The sequence below is a fragment of the Arctopsyche grandis genome, chromosome 8 (assembly GCF_051622035.1).
Source record: "Arctopsyche grandis isolate Sample6627 chromosome 8, ASM5162203v2, whole genome shotgun sequence".
Taxonomy (NCBI): domain Eukaryota; kingdom Metazoa; phylum Arthropoda; class Insecta; order Trichoptera; family Hydropsychidae; genus Arctopsyche; species Arctopsyche grandis.
Genome location: NC_135362.1, coordinates 29,235,173 through 29,256,469, shown reverse-complemented (window position 1 = coordinate 29,256,469; position 21,297 = coordinate 29,235,173).

Genomic DNA, 21,297 nt, shown 5'->3' with positions numbered 1-21,297 from the left:
TTCGGGGACAAGATTTTTTATGGAAGAGGGAGATCTTTGGTGACGTTTTCTTCAAGAAAAGGATATATTTTTTGCAATTCATATGAAGGTTCTTTCCGACGTATAAAACAAAAACAGAAAGCTAAAAAGAATACATCGAAAGCTCGCACTTGAAATAAAAATATTGCATTGCATCAGTAAAAATATGATTTCAGCAGCACAAAACTAAACGCAAGAAAATTTTATAAACAATACATAATCAAAAAATTCAATAAAATCATAAAATGAGTTTTATTAATCATCTTATCTGGTCGTTAATAATAATTTACGACATATTTACTCCAGTTTTTTTTTTGTTATAATAATTAATTAATTGACTATTAAGTTCATCGACTATGTAACATTTTAGAAGTACATATTTTTATATAAACAAAATTCGAATTTAGTTTTGTGACAATTTTTTATAGCAAATATAAATTAAAAAATATTACTTAATGGTTATATAATGGTTTTATTTTCCTATTGCAAACATCACCGCCATAATAATATTAATAATACCTAAAAAAATAATTAATAATAGATTAATTTTGATTTGGTATTTTTTTCTATGAGGTCGAACAAATAAAGCAATTATAGTCCTACGCAGAGTCATAAAATATTTTCAATAACATTGTTATAAAATATCTGTAATATTATTCCTGTCAGTTGCATATGACACGATGTATCAGTATATATTTGTCTTAAAGATTTTTATGATAATAATTTGGTCGTGTGATTCTATGAAACAAAATAATAGGAAAGAAATCCCAGCGAGTTTCGTAAGTGCAATAAAAATTAAGATAAATTAAGCTATTAATACTTCAAATATATGTACAAATAATTTTTTTATACACAGGGTGTATACGGAATAGAAATTCAGAATATATCAGCGTGTAATATTACAGGTCCAATTCATGAAAACGTTTATCAAAAATCCATTACAGTTCACCGTAGATTTTTGGAGAATAAAGAGGACATGATATTGAATTTCATAATGGATATGGAATTGAAAATTACAAAAGTAAATTTTCAAATTCGCATTACCAAATTTGTATACGATAATGTACGTATGTAACTTGAACTGAACTTTCAGGGAAATTATATTATACAAACGTGGAAAAACAACGGTTTCAAAACAATTTTCAACAAGACTTCAAATAATCCTTGTATAGACAAAACTTTCAATTTTTTCATTATGAAAGAAAACATCAAGGATCCGAAGGAATGTATCTATGCCAAGGTAATTTTGTGAAGACTGTCTTAAGGTTATAAAATAGTGTTTGAAATGATGAAATATTTTGTCTTTTTAATATTTGAAGGGAAACTACACTTTGACTGTGGGAAATCCGAACAATATTGCTCATAAAATGGTAGGAGATAAATTTTTTTATGGTACAGCAAGATCTATATTGTCATTTTATTCAAGCAAAGGTTATATTTTTTGCAATGCGGTAGAAGCTGTCGTCAAACAATTAGAACAAAAACGGAAAATTCAAAAAAATAAAACGGCAGCTCGCACTTGATTTCTCCTGTATCCGTATTTCATAATTGTCAATAAAAATATCTGTTATTCAAATTTTAAATGTCTTGTTTTACAATATACCTACACATACACACACTACAATTTATTATTAAAAATAAAAATAATTAAGTATTTAATTTTTTTTTGGTATTTTGAAGTTTACTGTCATAGGAGTTGATCCGTCGACTAAATAAATTTACATTTAAATAAACATACAGCGTCTCACATTTCTTTGGGTGCATTGGATTTTGTTTGGCTTCAATATCCAAGTTTTGGACATTGAATTCATCTGCATCTTGGCATTCAATGTCCAAATTTCACATCCATACATCACTGGCAAAACGTATTGATCGAAGATCTTTTTCTTCAGGCAGAGTGGCATTTTTTATTTAAAAACAACATTCATTCGTCCAATGCATTCCACGCTAATTTCATACGTCTCTATTCCTTCTACTTTTTTACCGGACATGTCCCTTATTTAGCCTAAATATAAATAATTATTTACTACTTCTACTATTTTATCATCTAATGAAATGCTATCAGGCACACGATAACAATTCGTTTGATCTTATCTTCGTTAATTTTTAATCCTACTTTCCCTGTCCAGCTGTGTTAGTCTGTTAAGTAGGTTAGCTGGATTGTGACCCATTAAAACTATATCGTCTGCAAACCGAAGATGACTAAAGAAGTGACCGTTGATGCTTACGCCCTCAAGCACCGCATTGAATAGTTTAGGAGAGATGGTGTCAATTTGCCTTGCTTGCCTTTTCTTATATTAAATCTATTTGTATCTGAAAAAAGTTTAACCGAAGCTGTGGCGTTCTTATATATTGCAGCTAATAGCCCCACATAGGGTTCCCGCACTTCATGTGTTTGTAAAGGGTTAAATACTGCATTATGACTAACTGTGTCGAAAGCTTTCTCATAATTAACGAAACCTAGGCTCAATCGCCGTTGATATTCGTTGGCGCGCTCGATTAGTTCGACTACTTGGATATGTTCCACTGTGCTGAAATTTGACTTAAATCCTGGCTATTCTATAGGTTGGTTTTCATCGAGAATATTCGTCGACCTATCTGTAATTATCTTTGTGAAAAGCTTGTAAACCGCTGAAAGTAGACTAATGGGTAGGTAATTCTGGATGTCACTTGTATCTCCTTTTTTTTAAATCAAAATTATCATCGCTTTGTTTGATTCTGGATGCATTTGTTGAAAATCCTAGCTAAGATTTTATTTAGGGGAGTGCCTCCTCATTTTAAGCAAATCAATAGGGACATTATCCTCCACTGAGGTTTTCCCGTTCTTTGCAGTTTTTAGCCTGGGTTCCACTTCGCTAGGCAATGCTGCAGGAACCTTTTGGCCGTGTGTCGTTTTTGGAGCAGCAATTTGTCCGTCGTTGTTCGTGTATAATTTTGAATAAAACGGGTATACTATGTCTATAATTTCATGTCTATTTCTAATTAGTTCTCCTCTCCCTGATCTGACTGCAAACATCTGGTTTTTGCCTTAGAAAATATACAGTTGTACGTTGAGGCTACGGTTGTTCTTAATAGTGTTTTCAATTAGCTCACTGTTAAAATCCCTGACATTCCTCGCTATTCTTTTTTTACTAGCCTCTTATTAGCTCGCTTTCGATTCTTTCGTCTAACAAAATTTGGGTTCCTATCCACACTCTTCCGTTTGTTTTCAAACTTTGCCATTTTGATCGGTTTTTTATTTTATTTTATTGTATTTAAATAGGCACACATACAGAATGAAATATAAAAAGAAAGTTGTATAATGAGACAAAAAATAATAATAAACATAAATAAAAATATAATATTCCATTTACAGTGAGCACCACATGGTGATATAAAAAAGTAAAATTACAAAAACATCAAGATTTAAAAAAAAAGAAAAGAAACAGATAAAGTAAAAAAAAAAGAAAAAGAAAGACAATAAGGGTGAAGAAGCAAATCAACCACATATTATTTTCTTCACCTTTGTCCTAAAAATACTAAAAGAGTCACTAAAGAGGTCAGGACAATCATCTAAGATATCGTAAATACGGCATATACGAACGATTGCACTATTGAAAGTGTTGCTTTGACTAATTGGTGGATAAAAAAGATTTGTGCATCTGGTGAATCGGGCATTAACGTTAAAATTAATCTCACTTAAAACAGATGTGTCGAGAATACCATTAGCAATCTTATATAAAATTAACAAATCAGAAACCCTTCTGCGCTGAGACAAACTTGCAATATGGAAAAAGAAAGTCTGTCATTATTTATTTATTTATTTATTTGGAAAATTTACAGTTTATATAGTTACATAGATTGATAGTAAAAAAACATAATTATGTTAAGTAAACCATTAATAATTTTCACATATAGGTAAAAAAAAAGAAAAGCTCAAACATTTAAAATAAGAAACAAAAATGATAATAGAGTAAGATAGTTAGAGAAAACAAAAAGAAAAAAATAGAAATAACAGTATAATAAAAATATCAAAACAATAAGAATAATAGTATGATAAAAATTATGAAATAATAAAAATAATATAATATATAACAAAAAACAAAAAGACAAAATAAATACATCAAAATAAAAATTCATAATCACAATCGTAAATTTTCAATAAAATTAATCATCGAAAAACAAATTTGCAATAATCACTCTAGCTTGTATAGCATTAATATTAAATAAGTCAAACATAGAAATTGTTAAAATTAGTGTGTTGACGGTGGAGCTTGCACGCCAGATGAATGAGCTTCTTCCATAATTAGAAAAAGTATTAGGTATGTAAAGGAGCTCATTACATCTAGTCATTCTATTTGGCACACGCAATGATAGTCTGCTCAATAATTGAGGACAGTCGATCGAGCCGTTAAGGATGTTCAAAATTGTTGAGATGTCAGCTATCTCCCTTCTTTTGACAAGTGGAAGTAGATGCTGACACCTACAAGCATCTTCATAGGAAGTATAGGATAATCCAAAACGGCTACTGATGTACCTCAAGAATCTCTTCTGAATGCGCTCCAATCTGTCTCTTGCACCAGAGTACTCTGGGTTCCAAACTTGGGATGCAAACTCAACAATACTTCTTACGTATGCACAATATAATATTTTGTATGATTTAATAGAAGTAAAGCATTTGGAGGACCGGATGACGAACCCGAGGGCCTTTGACGCTCGAGCTACAACATTGTCAATATGTTTACTAAAGGATAGATCAGAGTTTAAAAAGACTCCCAAATCCCTAATTTCCGATACCCTTGTGAGTCTATGTCCGTTGATTGAATGAGGAAAGTCAATTGGACATAGTTTTCTGGTGAAGGTTATGCAGGAGCATTTTGCTACATTAATTTCCAACTTATTTATGCTGCAATAAGCCTCTAGCCTGAACAAATCATCTTGTAGGGCCAAAGCATCATTTCGGTTGTCTATTCTCTTGAAAATCTTCATATCATCAGCAAATAATAGTACACTTGAATTCTGAAAACATTTTTCAATATCGAAGATGAAGATATTGAATAATAGAGGTCCCAAGAGGGAGCCTTGCGGAACACCAGAAGGAATATTCATCCATCTCGATATAAATCCATTTAATAAGACAGCCTGTGATCGACGTGTAATGTATGAGGTGATTATATAGATGATTATATAGGTGATTATAAGATGGTGACCGTTTTTTAAGACCAGTCTTATAGGATAAATGGCGCAAAAACGCTTCTGGATTGTTTCTAAATGCTCAATGTGAGTTTGGTAATAGGGAGACCATATGATTGAGGCATACTCCATATTACTACGAACCAAACTGTAATAGAGTAGAATCAGTATATGTGGAAATCAAATCCGCCATTACAATGGTGAAAAATAATCGTAATAGAAACGTTTGAAAATACTCCATTATCGTTCTCGGTGATGTCTATTAGAAAGTTGCCGTATTTATCCACACTCTACCGATCGTTTTTTCCCTTTTCGCCACCCTCTCGCTATGTCAGATTTAAATTGTTTAAACGCCTACAACTTTTTTGTTTTTACACACTATATTTTATAAAATTTGCATTATAGACTCTCTTTATCTCTCTTATATATGTATTCTTACTTCACTCGTAGGTTATATAATCAAATTGTTAAAATTAATGAGAGATCCGCCGAAATAACAGATTGCAATCAGGTTACTTCATACAGGTTTACATATAATCAGTTATACTAAATTACATATCATCAAATGTATGTAAATTCCTTAATTAGGTTTATGCATAATTGGGTTTTTGAGTTTCCGCTGAAATTATGCAATAATTATAAGGTACCCCGACTTTGCGCGACGGAAAAAAGCACCCAGACATAACCGCCTCGACATTATCGCGTGGTGACAATACTGCGAGAGACAAAACCACCTCAGTAAAAAGCGCCCTGTGACAAAACCGTGCCAGAATTAATGAAAAAATTAAAATATCATTTTAGACTTCGAGATTTGTGAATATTCGCCCCCTTATCGAAAAAAAGTCATTTTAATGTAAAAGTTTGTTAAATGAAAACATATATGGTTTTGGTAAATGTATGTACATACATATACGTACATATGTATCAGTGGCGTATGGTGGAATTTTTTTTTTTGCTGTAACACAGCTTACAGGATACAATAGCATGCGTCCCGATGCGTTGTTTGAGTTAACGTTGAAAGCGGGAAATCACTAATGGATTATGTTTCAGTTATATTAATCAAATCGAATTGATATTTAATTTATTTCATATATTCTGGCGCGGTTAAGTCGCCAAGCGTTTATGTCTTTCGCCGTTTTTTCACTGCGCTTTTATGTCGGGGTGGTTATTTCGGAGCGCTTATGTACCGGGCGGTTTTGACAGAACACTGAAATTCGTACGCTTTATTATTAAAATGTAATGTTTATTTCAGATTCATTTTATTATCCGTTGGAGATATACGATGGACTATCGTATACCGATAACAATTGTTGCACTTAAATTTATATGTTTAGTATATAGCATAGAGTTTCATAATGACACCGTACCCGTGAAAGGATTTGTAAGTTATGTTAATCAATACAAATACAATGCGTACAAATTATATTATACTTTATTTATATATATATGTATGTATATATATATATATTTTAGGGTCCATATTATGTACAGCTCCAAAGAATATCCAAATGTAAATTTCCTGGTCCAATTGATGAAAAAGCATACGAATCATTCAAAGTGGTTCGCAATGTATTCAGTAAAAATAGAGAAGAATTTACTTGGACTTGGACGGCATTGGAAGATTATAAATTAATTAAGGTGAAACCTAAGACCTTTTCACCTTACTTAAATTAAGTAAGGTGAAGATTATGAAATAATTAATCTACAAACCATATATAAGCCTCTCTCATTCATTGATGGAAATTGAAATTAATTATTTGTATATTTTAAGGGATCGATAGTAGTTGAATTGTGGAAAAACAACGGATATCAAAACATCCTCAATAAAACTGTGAATAATCCGTGTGCTCATAAAACATTTTCTTTTTTCGATCATAGATCAAAAATGAAAAGCTCTGAAGAATGCACTAATTACAAAGTAATTCTTGAAAGTTTATCATGATTCTCAGTACGATTACAATATACAATGCCTATATTACATATATTTTCAGGGCAACTATTCGACCTTTCCAATAAATCCAAACGTTTACGCTCACAAACTTATAAGAGGGAATTTTTACTATGGAAAAGTCAGGCTTTTACTATCATTTAATACTGAAAAAGGATTATCTTTCTGCGAAATTATCGAATCTATTGTTATGCCCATCAAAACAGGACGAAAAGTATAGAAGGAAAAATGAATACTGACTGTTGTGTATACCTTATAATTACAAAAATAAACAGATTATGAATTGATTAAATGTGTGTCATTCATTTATTATAATGTGAAATATTCTAAAAATTTCAAATTTGTTGAACATGCACTAGAAAACATTATATAACTAGCGTTGTGCCCGATGAAATATCATCGCAGGGGTGTTGCCATATTAAGATATTAAATTTAAAAAATTAAAAGAAATGTGTCGTCGGTCATGTGTTCGATCCCCACGCGATCGATTTTTTTTCAAATAACCTTTAATTATATTTATATTTAATTGTTTAATTTGAAAAAAAATATATTCGGATGTGACCAATCCATGACTTTATCTATGTACATATGTATTTGAGAAATATAAGAATGTCACAAAACAAAATTCGATATTGAACCGTGCAAACACATTCAAACATACCGGCAGAATTTTTAATACTAATAGTTATGACTAGAGGTAGGATAGCCAAGGTGCCGCTCATTGTTCCATTGTTGTAAATCCTTTGTAAAAAAAGGTTCGACAAACCTTTAACAATGCATTTACAACATTTGAACAATACGCGGCACCCTCTAGGTCCGGGCTTTAGTTATGACAGCATTTTCAATACAAATTGAGCTCAAATGTATGGAAACTTACACAAGACAAAACTACTAGTTTCCTTTTACTTACTTCCAGTTGTCGGATTTTGTCCATTTTTTTTTTATTCTGTATGGACAGAATAGTGGGCACAACATTTTCAACCTTTCTATGAGGAAAAAATCCCATATCCGGTTCATTGAATTCAGTATTTTTTTTTTTTAATTTAAAATCACTATCTTTATTATACACAATAAATATCAAGAAGATTAAAATAATTTAAAAGGTCAAAATTAAATAATGAAATATTGTTAAAAAAAATACTACTTTCGGTTAATGAATTCTGATTAAAACCTTAAGTTTGTACATAAAGAATACAAATATAAATTTTCAGCTTTATACGTTCAGGGGTGTGGGCAGAATAGTGGGAACAACATTTTTGACCTTTCTAAGAGGAACAAATCCCACTTCCGGTTTATTAAATTTAGTATTTTTTTTTATTTTCATCACATTGATACAAGAATTGTACTTGAATTTTTTCGTGAAGTGGTGTTTGGTTTCGTGAAAATATCTCTTAAATAAAGCACTTGTAAAAGAGTATACATATTTATATACATATGTATGTCTATACACACATATCACCTTATCTTTCCATCGTATATAGATGATGTGTAATACATATGTACTTAGTCCATAATATGTATTGATGCTATAAAAATATAATACAAACGATGATATAATAGTTAATAATCGCAGGAAGATGCACAGTGATTTCATCACTATTACATATCGTACTAAGTCAGGCGTGAAAATTAAATGTCGTTTATTAAACCGAACTGAATTTAGTTTTATTTTATAAAACAGCTTCAATGGACCATCGTATACTGATGATATTTTTTTCGCTTCGATTATTTTTAATATATAGCATACAGTTTCATAATGACAGCTTACCCACGCAAGGCTTTGTAAGTTTGATCTTGCACAGAACGTGAATTTATAATAAATGTATGTATGTATTTATTCTGTTTTCAGGGTCATTTTTATGTACAGACTCAGAGCATATCCAAATGTAACGATTCCGGTCCAGTTCATAAAAGTATGTACGATTCATTTAAAATGGTTCGCAATGTCTTCAGTAAAAACAGAGAAGAATTTACTTGGAGTTGGACGGCAGTTGAAGATTATAAAATAATCAAGGTGAATCAGAGATTGAAGTATTTAAAAAAGTTGACGTTTCTCATTAATCGAAATTATTAATATATTTTTAGGGATCGATAACAGGTGAAATGTGGAAAAACGGCGGCTATCGACAGTTCCTCAATAAAACTGCAAAAGAGCCTTGCACTTACAAAACTTTTTTTTTTTTCGTACATAGATCAAAAATGAAAAACAATAAGGAATGCATATCCTATAAAGTAATTCGTGAAAATGCTTCGTGATTCCTACATAATATAGTTATGATACACTTACAATAAATTTTTTTTCAGGGTAATTATTCGACCCTTCCTATAAATCCAAACGCTTACGCCCACAAAATTTTAGGCGGGAATTTTTACTATACGAAAGTAAAACTGTCAGTGTCATTTTATTCTGAAAAAGGATTAGTTATGTGCGTAGCTGCCGAAGCCATAATTATGCCTATCAAAACAGGACGAAAACATTAATAACTAAAATGACGTTTCTCCAATTGCTGATATACATTGATACAATTAACAATGTGAAACATTCAGTAATATCCGGAATATATGTATATGAAGACCCCGAAATTAATTTGTCCATATATAATAATTAATTATAATTTCATGAAATATGTGTCATTCACCAAATAAAATATGTTTATTTCAACGAATTTTATTTATTAATGGCTTTTATATGTTTCACTTCGTAAGCCCTGTCTAAAAAATAATATTTTAAGCTTGCAATATTTATAGCATAAAGACAATGGGAAATTTATAGATTTTTTTCTCACTTGAAAAAAAATTTGTATAAAAAGACTGGTTACCCTAGTCAAAAAATTATTTTATTATAAATTTTGTCAACATTTATAGCATCTAAACGATGGGAATATTTTTAAATTTGATTTCCAACTTGAAACAATTTTTTGTATAAAAAAAGCTGGTCATCCTAGTCAAAATATTATCATATTGTTGCGTAGGGGTGGGTGGAGGATCCAAGTAAAAGGCCAACAGTCGTTTCGCAGCATTTATTGATGATTAAGGAGATACATGCACTGGCTCAGTGCTCAGTCCAGAATGACATGATATCGCCTAAGTATCGCCTTATAAGGGATAGATCTCTCAGGACATCTTCGACGTCTAATTTGTTTACCTATTGTTATGGTCACGTACGGATATGTCTTCCCCCGACATTCGCCCCCACGGTACAGGTCAATTCTGCGAAAGGACCAATACCAGCCAACTCGGTCGCCATTGTTTAGCCTACATGAACTTAGCTTGTCGCTAATCCTTAAAACCACTTACACCGGTCACACGGTCTCTCAGGACGCTACCCGGCCTAATCCGATCGCAATTACTCGGCGGCTCTTTTTAGTATACGTAACAATATTTTAATTTTGCAATCATTTATAGCCCAAAGATGATGGAAATGTTGGAAATTGTTTCATTTTTTTTCTGTCTTCAAAATTTTTTTGTATAAAAAAAGCTCAGTTACCTACCCCTGCCCGCGGAAATCACAATCGGAAATCATGGGTAAAAAACCGATTAAAAAAACGATGAAGATTAGTCTCCCGCTGTTTAGCAACAATTCGCTTAAGATTGTAATCTCCGTTTCCCGCATAAAATGTATTAACAATGTGATACATTCAAACATATACGGATTATATGTATGCATGTATACGAAGACCCCCGAAATTAATTCGTCCATATACATATAATAACTAGTGGTTTAACCCGTGATACATTCAGACATATACGGATTATATGTATACGAAGACCCCGAAATTAATTCGTCCATATACATATAATAACTAGTGGTTTAACCCGGCTTCGCTCGGTATTTGTAATATAAACCGTTTAAACATGACTAATCTAATAGTAAACATTTTATTAAATTTTTTTGAATAGTTTTATTTTATATAAATTTATTTGAATACTCATTTGTTTTTTTTTATTTAATTGACTGTCTCGAACAAACAAACATATATACAAAGTCTCTTTCGAAATTATATGTATACCAGAATCCGGCGCCTGCGCTCCCGGCGCCTTCGCCCCGGTGCCTGAACCCCCGAAGCCTTCGCCCCCGGGGACTTCGAATCCTTTGAACGAACGAAGGTTACATATATGCAAAGTCTCTTTCGAAATTATGTATTAGAATAATTATAATTTCATGAAATATGTGTCATTCACCAAATAAAATATATTTATTTCAACAAATTTTATTTTTAAATAGCTTTTATATGTTTCACTTCCCTAATTGTTCAGGCAAAATTCCTACATTCTTCCGATCGGTTTGAAACTTTGCCATTTTGCGTGGTTTGGTCACCGATAGAAATTTGAATCGCTTTCGATACTTAGATGATGAAAAGTTATAGTAATAAACACGTTTAAGAATGCAAAAATTTTGGAGACGATGACCTTTAGTGGCCAGTAGCCTTATATGACTTACTTTCCGCCACCCACTTGTTTTGTCAGATTTTAATTGTTTAAATGCCTATAAATTTATCTTTTTCACACTATACCATATATAATTTGTATCATAAGCTCTCATTATCTCTCATATATGTATTTTTACTTTACTATTATGTTATATCAAAAAAAACATAATAGTAAAGTAAAAATATCAATAATAAAATATAACAAGGAATGCATTGCACCTATAGCCAGAGCCAATAAATAAGAACCAACTGCAAATAAAAAAAACATCCCTGTGAGGCCCAAATGGAAGAGAGTAAATCAAAATTCCACTAATAAATCACAATCAATCATGAAAACAATAATGAGCGCAGACTACCAGATAAATGGGTTAGAGTAATATCCGAAAATTTACGCTCACTAAGGTGGAAAATATCACATTAAGTCTCGGCAACAATAATTTCATTAAGGAGTCGAATAGCTCTTGGAATAGGAGCCATTCGAAAAAGAACTGTGCGGGCAGGAGGTTCAGCTATCAAATGATGATGTCTACCACGCACATAGTTATTAGGGCAATAAATAATAATACTATGATTACTAACAAAATTAAATTAAAATTGTAAAATAGGAAATGATCAGTAGATCATTCGCTATTAAAATTGATATAAGATGTATTGTGAACATAATTTTATAATAATAAAAATCATTTAAAAATCAAAAACCAATTTGACCATAGATGTCTCTGTGGATGTTAATTGATATGTATTTAATTTGCATAATACTAATAATACTTGTATCAAATGTACAATGTTTCTGGCCAGGAAGGCGCATTGGGGTTACCTGTTAGGCCTGGTATAAATTAAAAATAAATAAATATAAAAATGACATGACAAAATATAAAGTAAGTTGAATCGTAAATATTAAATTGAGTTCGATTTACCATTACTTTGACTTCGACCATACATGTATGTATATACATATATACATCATTGAGCTAATGCTCAGAGAGACTGGAATTATTATAATGTAATTTAGTACTAAATATAAATTCTAATAACAAAAAAGTTGGCCACTACTGATATGAGTATAAAATATACAAAAAAATGAAATAGAAAATATAAAAAAACACTCATAGATAACATTTCAAAATGAGACTCGTCATAAAATATGTTTTACATATTGTATCACAATTACAATTGTGTATATTGTGTACAATTGTGATTGTGGACAAACATAATTGTACAAAATATACACAATTCATTACCGTTTTATAAATCAGACCAAATGGATCAACATACATATATTGATAATAGCAATCGTTTCGTTTAGATTATGCCAAGCTATACAGTTTCATAAGGACAGTGTACCTGTGCAAGGATTTGTAAGTTACATATATCAAAATCGAATAAACAGTTTAATATTTCTAATACATAATCCGGCTTAAGGGCCCATATTATGTACAACTTCAAAGGACAAACAAATGCAACTATTCCGGTCCAATTCACGAAAGTGTATACAATTCATTTTATATCGTTCACAAGGTATTCAGTGGCTACAGAGAAGAATTCACTTGGAATTGGTCCGTAGACGAAGAATACCAAGTAGTTAAGGTGATAATATTATATGAAGACGTCTCTTGAGCCATTTGCAATAATGGAAAGGAAAAAATGTTGATTTTTATCGTATTTTAAGGGTTCGTTTATAAGCGAAGTATGGAAAAATGGCGGCTTCCAACAGATCTTCAACAAAACTTCAGTAACACCTTGTTCTTATAAATCTTTGACATTATTTGCAAGATTGAAGAGCAACTTCAGTAGTTGCAAATATCTGAAAGTAATTTGTGATATCTACTTTTATAATTTTAGAATCAATTTCATACAGATATCATACGTACATACATATGTTGCTTAAGATAAATGTTATGTACATACATACATACCTATGTCGTCTTGATAATATAGTGCAAAAAGCAAAAATGACAGTCATTTTATTCTGAAAAAGGATTAACTTTCTGCGCAAACGTCGAAGGGATGATTATGTCGAGAAATTTAGGACGAAAAATATAGAGCGTAATACTGTAACAGTATGTATGTATGTACATAAAACTTACATATTGTTAAGGACAACTGCTTTGTATGTGTAATATGTATATAAAACCGATAATGGATTGGTAAAAAAATTTAATATTAAAAAAGGAAATCATACATAAAATATATGTACATATGTATACATATCTTTATTCAAATAGATATATCAACACATAAGTTGAATCTAAACCTTTGTCTTTTAATTTTCGGTGAATGTTCTTAATTATAAAACATTTTTTCCATTGCTGCACAATATATGTATGTAAATACATATATCCATTATCGATACCGAAATTTTTTTTAATATACAGAAATTTTTGGATAAAGTTTCGTTTTTTATTTTTTTTCCAACCATCCCAACAAACGTCGGTCAATTAGGATAAAATATTATACGTCTAATATCAATTTAATTTTACCTTCGTATTCATTTTATTTAAAAAGATTTATATATAATCTATTGTGAATATTTGATTTGCAATACCTATGTATAATAACAATTAATAATCAATTTATATGGACTTGAATTAAGGAATTTCTCATTAGTTCAAAGTGAAATTAAATATTTCCGACGATATAAATCAAATGATACAAAAATAGAGCTATTATCATTCATTTCCGCTCGTTTAAAATAGTACATTCAAATATAAGAATTTGCCCATGTTTTTTCGGCATGTTTTGTGCTAAAAATACAGATGAGAGTCATTTGTGTGTATTGATTGAAACCTGATATAATGAACTGTTTAACTGGCTGATTTGCTCGTCATAGCTCGTGCGGGTGAAAGTTGGAAATACATAAATATATAAATAATGAAACTTTAATAGATCTTTGTATTATATTCCCAGCTCATATTAGAGTAGGTACTAACTGTACATATATGTATATACTATATTTGGTTTTTATAATATGAAAATTGTAAAAATGGAAAAATTAAAATATCAATTTCGACTTCCATTGTCGCCCCCAGTGTACATACATTGTATGAACATACATACATACATGTCAATAAAAATAAATATTTTTGTATTACACATTTTAAAATTTATAAGATTATTCATATTATTGTATATAGTGTATCTACATATGTACTATATTTCTACAATATCATTTTAATATAAAAGTTTGCGAAATAAAAACAAAATGGGTTTGGTAAATGTATATATGTATGTTCATTTACCAAATTTTTATTTTACTGTTACACAGCTTGCAGGATACAAGAGCATGCATTGCTTAAGTTAACGTTGAATGCGGGGAATCACTAATGGATTATGCTTCTGTTATATTAATCAAATCGAACTAGATATTTAATTTTTTTCATATATTCTGGCGCGGTTTTGTCGCCAAGCGTTTATGTCTTTCGCCGGTTTGTCGCCATACAGCTATGTCGGGGCGCGTATGTACCGAGCGGCTTTGACTGCACACCGAAATTTACACGCTCTATTATTAAAATGCAATGTTTATTTCAGTTTCATTTTATTATCCATTGGACAGATCCGATGGACTATCGTATACTGATAACAATTGTTGCACTTAAATTTATATGTTCAGTATATAGCATTGAGTTCCACAATGAAACCGTTCCCGTGAAAGGATTTGTAATATATATAAAAATACAAAGCATAGAAATTATATTATACATTATTTATATATATTTTAGGGGCGGTATTATGTACAAGTCCAAAGAATATCCGAATGTAAATTTCACGGTGCAGTTGACAAAAATATACGAATTATTATAAGTGGTTCGCAATTAGTGCTTCCAATCCCCGAAGGTTACTTCAGCACCGGGATTGCGGTGCTGGGAATTTTCTATCCAGGGATCCCGGTGCTAGCACCGGGAATACAAATGTATAAAAAAAAATGTTCAATTGCATATTTTCATATTTCAAAAACGTTCAATTGCATTTTGCAAATTCTCCCGATGTTTCAGCCAAAAAAAAAAACATAATGGCGTTCTTGTTTTGAGAGTCATAGCTGCATTTCTAGATTTCTAAGATTTAATAAAACACATCCTATATGTAATTAAATAAATTTAAAAACAGTTTGATTCATTGATTCGTTTTTTAAAAATAGTGTACCACCTAATATAAAAACGTAAAGGAGGTAAGTAAAAACTGCAATCACATTGACTTAAAAAATGCGGATGTGACCATCTCACGACTTAACTTCCGGTTGACGGATGCTTACCAAATTTTATACAAAACTTGGTATTAAACTTAAAATTCTAGATATGAAATTTCAATTCTAGATATGAAAACCAAAGGGTTTTTGAGAAAAACATAAAAAACTTTGACTCTCTAGAGTAACTTTCGGCTTAAAAAAAATATTGGGGTATAAAATTAATAATTTCTATTACATGTAAACAATTTTCAGTCTGATTCGATTAGCGGTTTGGGAGATAATTGAATTCAAAGACTAAAAAAAAGAGGACAACTATAAAGGGAAGTGCCATTTCCGGTCATCTAGAAAATTTGAAAAAAAATTACGTCGTATCAATAAGAATTTCGGTAACCGATACTAAGTTTCAGTTCGATAGGACGAACGGTATTCAAAAAATCCCCAAAATACGCTGACACACACACACACACTCATACAGACACATACATTTTTCTAGATCATAAAAACAATCAATCAGTGATCGATTCTGAGTTCGATTCAGTCAAAACATCCTTCAAATATAATTGCAGTAAATCACAAAATCTGCGAAACAATACAGGCCGTTCATACCATTTCATGGAAATGGCGAGTCGAAATAATATTTTTTCCAGCACCGTAATCCAGGTATTCAGACTAGTTTCAGCACCGGGATTCACGGTACCAAAAAACACCGGGATCCCGGGATCCCGGTGTTTTTTTTATTACTTAAGTCACTATCAGTATTATTCACAATAAATATAAATAAAGAGATTAAAATAATTTAAAAGGTCAAAATAAAATAATGAAATACTCTTTTAATAAAAAATACTACTTCCGGTTTACGAATTCTGACCAAAACCTTATCAGCTCTAAGTTTGTACATAAAGAATACAAATATAAACTTGATATGTTCAGGGGTGTCCAGAATAGTGGCCACAACATTTTTGACCTTTCTAAGAGGAACAAATCCCACTTCCGGTTTATTAAACTAAGTGATTTTTTAAAAAATTTATTCACATTTTAATAGCTAACTGTAATAAACGGAATATTATATATGTATGACATGCAGTTTTTTCAACTTAGTATATATGGGTGTATTATAAATTATTTTTAGGGATTTATTTTGTAATACTTGGAGCTTGGAAAGGTTAGTATTCGAGGCGTGTTTCCATACAGGTGAAGCATATGTAGGTTAATAATGGTTATATGAGCGCGCGATAAAATTTTAATTTATTTTGAGTTGATAGAGAACTATGGCGATTAAATATTGGATATATTGAGGATATACCCCGCATCGCCTTTCATCTCATTCTTTTATCGAACGTTACTCCTAAATATTTTATTACTGACTATCATTTCAGACTACATATATCCAGAGGGGATTTTCAGATATTTTTTTCGCTTAGATTTTGTTTAATATACAGCATACAGTTTCATTATGAAAGCTTACCCGCACAAGGATTTGTAAAGCTCTGAACGCACTATGCGTCTGCAACACGAACGGCAGCGTGCGACCAAATATTGTTTGTATGAAATATCTCATTTTAATATCATACAAACAATATTTGTGTTATATCTCATTCAATATCATACAAACAATATTTGGCCGCACGCTGCCGTTCGTGTCGCAGACGCAATAGTGAGGTCAGACCTTAAGTTTGATCTTGCACAGAGCGTAAAATTTATAATATATGTACATATATATGTATTTACATGTATATAATCTGTTTTCAGGGTCATTTTTATGTACAGACTCAGAGCATATCCAAATGTAACGATTCCGGTCCAGTTCATAAAAGTATGAACGATTCATTTAAAATGGTTCGCAATGTCTTCAGTAAAAACAGAGAAGAATTTACTTCGAGTTGGACGGCAGTTGAAGATTATAAAATAATCAAGGTGAATCAGAGATTGAAGTATTTAAAAAAGTTGACGTTTCTCATTAATCGAAATTATTAATATATTTTTAGGGATCGATAACAGGTGAAATGTGGAAAAACGGCGGCTATCGACAGTTCCTCAATAAAACTGCATAAAAGCCTTGCACTTTTTTTTTAGTTGATAGATCAAAGATGAAAAACAATAAGGAATGCATCCTATAAAGTAATTCGTGAAAATGTTTTGTGATTCCTACATAATATAGTTATGTATAATACACTTTCAATATATTTTTTTTCAGGGTAATTACACTGTACGACAAATGACGACTTTTTTTTGGTTCACAGACGAGATATAACTTTTCTTATATATTTATTTATTTATTTAATAGTTTTGGACCATTGTGGCATTACAGGAAGAACCTAATGCGCCACAATGGCCTACATTTGAAAAATATATAAAAACATGATATAAAAATAAGTAAACTGTAAATAAAGGAAAAAAGCAAAAGCAGAAAACATGGTAAAATAAAATTATAAAAAAAAAAGTAACAAAAGGAAAATAATACATCATTCAGAGAGAAAAAAAAATAACAAAAGTGTAAAAATTAAAAATAAAATCCATAAATCCCATTCTTTGTTTACACTGAACAAAATTAAAATTAATATATGCCCAGTGAATACGAATCTAGTAATAAAAAATGTTTATTGGCTCGAGATTCGGAGATATGTGTTTTTTAAATCGCGCGATTTTTCTATATCTTGATGTTGTTCGGTAATACTAATAATTAATTAAATTATATTATACTAATTAAAAAATTAAATTATATTATACCAATTAAAAAATTAAATTATATTATACTAATTAAAAAATTAAATTATATTATAATAATTAAAAAATTCAATTATATTATACTAATTAAAAAATTAAATTATATTATACTAATTAAAAAATTAAATTATTAGTATTATATTAATTAAACTTTGTATAATACTAATAATTAAAGTTAGAGTTCAAAAATAAAAGGTTCTTCATAAAATTGAACAAAGCACAGCGAAAAATTAACAATAAACGGCACGCTTCCGGTTCGACCTCTACTAATATGTAATACATACATAGTTATTAGGGCCATAAATAATAATACTATGATTACTAACAAAATTAAATTAAAATTTTAAAATAGAAAATGAACAGTAGATCATTCGCTATTAAAATAGATATTAGATGTATTGTTAACATAATTTCGTAATAATAAAAATCATTTTAAAATCAAAAACAAATTTGACCATAGATGTCTCTGTGGATGTTAATTGATATGTATTTACTTTGTATAATACTAATTATACTTGTATCAAATGTACAATGTTTCTGGCCAGGAAGGTGCATTGGGGTTACCTTTTAGGCCTTCCTGTTAAATAAATATAAAAATGACATGACAAAATATAAAGTAAATTGAATCGAAGATATTAAATTGGGATCGATTTACCATTACATACTTTGACTTCGACCATACATGTATACATCATTGAGCTAATGCTCAGAGAGATTCGAATTATTATAATGTATGTAATTTAGTACTAAATATAAATCCTAATAACAAACAAGGTGGCCACTACTGGTATGAGTATAAAATATACTGGTATGAGTATAAAATGAAATAAATAACACTCATAGATAACAACATTTAAAATGACACTCGTCATTAAATATGTTTTATATATTATTAAATATCTTAATGTATGTGGTATTATTTTCACAACTTTTATATTATATATAAAATATACTGAATGCACAATTCATTACCGTTTTATAAATCAGACCAAATGGATCAACATATATTGATAATAGCAATCGTTTCGTTTAGATTATGCCAAGCGATACAGTTTCATAACGACAGTGTACCTGTGCAAGGATTTGTAAGTTATATCAAAATCGAATAAACAGTTTAAGTTTTCTAATACATAATCCGGTTTAAGGGCCCATATTATGTACAACTTCAAAGGACAAACGAATGCAACTATTCCGGTCCAATTCACGAAAGTATATACAATTCATTTTATATCGTTCGCAAGGTATACAGCAGATACAGAGAAGAATTCATTTGGAATTGGTCCGTAGACGGAGAATACCACGTAGTTAAGGTGATAATATTATATAAAGACGTCTCTTGAAATATTTGCAATTATCGAAATTAAAAATGATGATTTTTATGGTATTTTAAGGGTTCGATTATAAGTGAAGTATGGAAAAATGGCGGCTTCCAACAGTTCTTCAACAAAACTTCGGAAGCACCTTGTTCTTATAAATCTTTTGCATTATTTGCAAGCAATGCAGGATTGAAGAACAACTTCAGTAATTGCAAATATATGAAAGTAATTTGTGATATCTATTTTTAAAATTTTAGAATCAATTTCATCCACATATCATACGTATGTTGCTTAAGTTTTAAATTTTTTAGGGTAACTTTTCGACATCTCCAATAAATCCAAACCTTTATGTTCACTCACTTATGGGGAGCAAATTTTTTTATGGCAAAGCAAAAATGACAGTTTCATTTTATTCTGAAAAAGGATTAACTTTCTGCGCAAACGTTGAAGGGATGATTATGCCGAGAAATATACGACGAAAAATATAAACTTCATACTGCAACAGTAGTATGTATGTATGTACATATTACTTACATATTGTTAAGGACAACTGCTTTGTATGTGTAATATGTATATAAAACCGTGAATGGATTGGTAAAAATTTTAAACATCAAAAAAGGAAATCATATACATTCATAAAATATATGTACATTTATTCAAATAGATATATCAATACATAAGTTGAATCTAAACCTTTGTCTTTTAATTTTCGGTGAATGTTCTTAATTACAAAACAATTTTTTTTCCATTGCTACACAATATATGTACATACATATATCCATTATCGATACCGATATTTTTTAAATATACGGAAATTTTTGGAAAAAGTATCGTTTTTTATTTTTTTTCCAACCACCCAACCAACGTCGGTCAATTAGGATAAAATATTATACGTCTAATATCAATTTAATATTAGCTTCGTATTCATTTTATTAAAAAAAAATAGTATCTATTGTGAATATTTGATTTGCAATACCTAAAATAACAATTAATAATCGATTTATCTGGACTTGAATTAAAAAAGATTAAAAAAAAAAACGAAGCAATTTCTCATTGTTCAAAGTGAAATTAAATATTTTCGACGATATAAATCAAATGATACAAAAATAGACCAATTATCATTCATTTCTGCTCGTTTAAAATAATACGTTCAAATATGAGATTTTGCCCATGTTTTTTCGGCAAGGTTTGTGCTAAAAATAAAGATGAGAGTCATTTGTTTGTTTTGATTGAAACCAGATATAATGATTGACTGCATTTTTGCTACTGTAATTATTTTTTTTTTAACTGGCCGATTCGCCCGACATAGTTCGGGTTGGATTGGTTGTTTCGATTGATTGGTTGTTTATTTAACGTTTCCTTGATACAACTCAAGTTTTCCATTAGACTCATCATCGAGGGAAATTAGAAAATTGCATATTTCTCCGGTCTAAAAATTGCATATGTACATTGTATGTAGTTATGTCCAGTAAAATAGAGAAGAATTTATTTGGAGATTATCAACAG